General features: G+C 34.8%; 1 pseudogene; it reads left to right on the top strand.

Annotated features, from left to right (window-relative positions):
* The first annotated feature begins 999 nt into the window (after window positions 1-999).
* Window positions 1,000-1,120, top strand: LOC129483835 (uncharacterized; annotated as a pseudogene).
* The last annotated feature ends 3,554 nt before the right edge of the window (window positions 1,121-4,674 follow it).

Below are 4,674 nucleotides of genomic sequence, written 5' to 3' on the forward strand. Positions count from 1 at the left end.
TTATGTGCTTTGGGGTTTGTTTATTACAGCAACTAGTGTTACTGCAACTAATATGTAGTACACTATGGAAACACAATGCTAGAGAAAGAAGTGATGGAATAGATGTGCATAAAACACCATTGATAGGCCCCACAAACATAGGGTTAACTGCAAAAGTGGGGAAACAGAATGAAATTTATAACTAGATTCTATTTATTAAATAGCATATACACACAATATAATAATACATGTTTTCTAAGGATACATGCATATTTAAGGATGTATAACAAATGCTTTAGAATGGGTCTGTATGGGCCAGGTGCGGTGGCTCATGCCTGTAATCCCAGCACTTTGAGAGGCTGAGGCAGATGGATTACCTGAGGTTGGGAGTTCAAGACCAGCCTGGCCCACATGCTGAAACCCCATCTCTACTACAAATACAAAAAATTAGCCAGGTGTAGTGGTGGGCACCTATAATCCCAACTAACTGGGAGGCTAAGGCAGGAGAATCACTTGAACCTGGGAGCTGGAGGTTGCAGTAAGCCATGATCGTGCCACTGCACTCCAGCCTGGGAGACAGAGCAAGACTCCATCTCAAAAAAAAAAAAAAAAAAAAAAAAAAAAATGGGTATGTATGGTAGGAATCAGAGAAGAAGGGAGAAAAAAGAAAAATTTCAAGAGAGTAATTGTACTAACCTGTGAGGACAATAAACTATGAAGTGAGAAGTGCAATTAATTAGCTTTCTACACCTGATGATCTGAGTACAATTTTGAAAAATACAACAAATAATTTAAGAATTTAATAGAACCAGCAAACAAGTGTGTGAAAATAATCTGAACATGTTTAGGAATCAAACAAATATAAATCCATATAACAATAAGATATCAGTTGCAATAGCAAATTAGCAAGTATTTTTTAAAAGATTAATATCCAGTGTTATGGAGAATTTGGTAAAATAGGACTCCTCATATTTGGCTGAAAGGTGTGGAAATTGGTAAAATTATTTAGGAAAGCGGTTGATCGCTTCTTGGCCTTTTGGCTAAGATCAAGTGTAGGAAAGCAATTGATAATATTTATGAAGGTTCTAGAAAGGTTTATACCTTTTGTCTTAGTGATTCAATTTCTTGGAATCTAGCTAATGATATAACCTCAACAATCTCAATAATAGAACCATCAAAATAGTTTTTATAAAGATTGTATAATATAATGGGAAAATTATTGTGATGCACTGTTAAGTTTTTAAAAGCAGAAAATAAAAGCAAATATTATAAATAATAATTAATATACATTTGGCTACAAATATGTAAAAATAAACCCCACAACCAGGAGTATAAGATTTATGCCCTATCCACAGTAAAGTCACAGTATAGAAAGGACAGACAGCAAAAATAGGTCTCCACTTTTATGAGACAGGAGATTTCAGGCTAAGAAGTTGGTCTTGTTGAACGAGGACTAAGACCACTTGAGTCAACATGACACAAGTCTAGGAAATTCTTGCCCAGGAAGATAAGATGGTAAACCAACAAATACATTTATTGTTTGCTTCAAGAAATTAACATATTGGGGAAAACAGTTTGCTCATCTGGCCAAAGAACTCTCCTGTCAGGATAACAGACTGCTCAAATAGGCAAAAAGCTCACGTATATGACAGTTAATTTATCAAGGCTTGCATGGAGACCTTTACTTCTCTGTGTCTACTAATCCTAACTCTCCTAAATATTATAAACTGTGCTTAATTCCCATCAGTTTCTTTCTTTGTAAGACCATCTTAAACCATTTGAGCCCAGACCCCCAAATCCTATAAATATCCTTTCTTGAAATCTCCCTCTGACATACTACTGATTCCCTATCGAGGTAGTGTTCTTCCTTTCTGCAGTAAGGCTAATACAACTTATGCCCTACCCGCTTACTTTAAAAGTAAGTACTAAAATAAGTACTCAGACTTACTTTGCTTGATCAACAGGTTTTTCTGTTACCCAGGAGGCAGAGGTTGCAGTGAGCCAGGATTGCGCCACTGCACTCCAGCCTGGCGGACGCTGTCTCAAAAAAAAATTAAATTAAATTAAAATTTTAAAGACCTAAGTAAACAGAGGGATAGATAACATTTATACTTTGGAAAACACAATATTGTAAAAATGTCAGTTCTTCCCAAATTATTCGTTAGGTTCAATGCAACGTCACTCAAAATCCTTTTTTTTTTTCTTTTGGTAGAAGTAAAAAAGCTCAGTAGAATTTATATGGAAATTACAAAGGATGAAGAACAACAAAGACAATCTTGAGAAGGAAGAAGAACATAGAGGATACACACACTATTGAGAGAAAACACTTATTTTATATATAATTTATTTATATAATAATATAAATATTTATTTTATACTTCTGTGTGTATGTTGTGTATCTCACAAAGGACTCAGATCCAAAATATACAAAAACTCCTACAAATCACTACGAAAATGACTGCCAAGGGGGAAAATGAACAAAAGACTTGTGCAGTCACTTTACCAAAGAGTATATTCAAATGCTCAATAAGCATATTTTTAAAAAAGAGTTTAGTAGTATTAGTCATCGGGGAAGTACACATTAAGACAACTCTGAGATACCGATATCCACTTGCTGGAGTGTCTAACTTTAAAACACTGATCATAACAATTCTCATACATTGCTGGTGGGAATATAAATTGATTTGGCTACTTTGGAAAACTGGTGCCCACCAGTGAAAAAAGATGCATACTCTATTATCCAGCAATTCTTCTCCTATGTATATACCCAACAGAAATGAGTGCATATGTATGCCAAAAAGCATATACTAGAGTATTTATAGCAGCCCTGTTGGTAATAGTCAAAAACTGGAAAAACTCAAATGTCCATGAGCAGTAGAATGGATAAACTGTGGTTCTATTCATACATCAGAGTGTTCTATTATTACGTATTTTTATACACCAAAAAGAGAATGAATGCCCTTTACATGCAACAACATGATGAATGTCCAAACATCACGTTGAGCAGAATAAGCCAGACACAAAAGAGTCACTACTTTACTGATTCTATTGATAGAAAGTTCAAAAGAAGGCAAGAGAGTTTACCTATTGCAAGGAGAATTGACTGGTTGACTGGAAGGTGATAAGGAAGAAGCTTCTTGCATTCTGGAAATGTTTTCTGTTTTTGTTTTTGTTTTGTTTTGTTTTTAAAGACCCGATCTCTCTCTATCACCTAGGCTGGAATGCAGTGGCATGTTCATAGCTCACTGCAGCCCCAAACTCCTGGGCTCAAGTGATCCTCCAGCCTCAACCTCCCAAGTAGGTGGGATTACAGGTAAACACCACTACACCCAGCTCTATTCTTTTTTTTTCCCCTGCAGACACCACAGTGATTTACAGCTCTATTCTTGACTTAGGGTTTTGGTTCCATGGGGATAACTCATTGCTGAAATCCATCAAGTTTAGTATACTTAATGTTTATGTACTTTACTATATGTAAGTTATACTTCAACAAAAATGTTTACCAAAAAATCCAATAAGTAAACCTTTTCTTTCATATTTAGGGATGTTCACTTACTAATCATTCATTGTGCTGTGCATTTTCCACCCATATGCAATACTTGAATAATTAAATTTCTTTTTAAAATATACCTTTCTGTTGATCCTGCTGCTAGTGGCCTTTCTCCCTCTTTTTAAATATCAAAATTCCTTAAGAGAGCTGTCTGGACTCATTGTTTCCAACTACTCTCCTCTTAGTCACTCCCTTTTTTGGAAGTGAATTTTTTTTTTTTTTTTTTGGAAATGTTCAAACATATACAAAAGAAGAGAAAATTGTAGAGTACACATAACCCAGATTCGACAATCATAAACTCATAGTCAGTCATGGTTCATCCATACCCCATCCCACACACACTCCCATTCTATTATTTTGAAGCAAATCCCAGACATTGTATTATTTCATTAGTAATTATTTTAGTCTATATCTTTCAATAATATACAACCAAAATACCATCATATCTAGCAAAGTATCTTCTAAAATATCTATTCAGTGTTCCAAAATACCATCATTATATCTAAAAAATTAACAATAATTCCTTAATATTCATAAATATTCAATCAGGGTTCAAATTTCTGTCTTGTAAATGATAGCTTGTGCTATACTTTTTTTTAAAATCTATCATATTGTCAAAGATTAAAAAGTTTGAAAGCATACAGTGTTGGTCAAACTGTGTAAAGTGATTCAACCTCTATGGAGAGCAATTTGGTAATATTTATTAAATTATAAAATGCACATTTCCTTTGACCTAACAATTTTACTTTTAAAAAATTTGTTCTATAGATACATTCATACATGTGAAAAGTGGGTATGGTATGAGGTGGTACATGCCTGTAATCCCAGCACTTTGAGATCACTCCAGTTGAGGAATTTGAGACCAGCCTGAGCAACATGATGAAATGCCATCTCTACAAAACATACAAAAATTAGCCGGGCATGATGGCTAATAGGATTGCTTGAGCCTGGGAGGCAGAGGTTGCAGTGAGCCAAGATCGTGCCATTGCACTCCAACCTGAGCGACAGAGCCAGACCCTATCTCAAAAAAAAAAAAAAAATTAAAACTTTTTCAACCATTTAAAAATGAAAAATTATTCTTAACTTGCAGGTCAGACAAAAACAAATGGTGGACCAGATCTGGCCCCTGGGTTGTAGTTTGCTAA

The sequence above is a fragment of the Symphalangus syndactylus genome, chromosome 5 (genome assembly GCF_028878055.3).
Source record: "Symphalangus syndactylus isolate Jambi chromosome 5, NHGRI_mSymSyn1-v2.1_pri, whole genome shotgun sequence".
In the NCBI taxonomy this organism is placed as follows: domain Eukaryota; kingdom Metazoa; phylum Chordata; class Mammalia; order Primates; family Hylobatidae; genus Symphalangus; species Symphalangus syndactylus.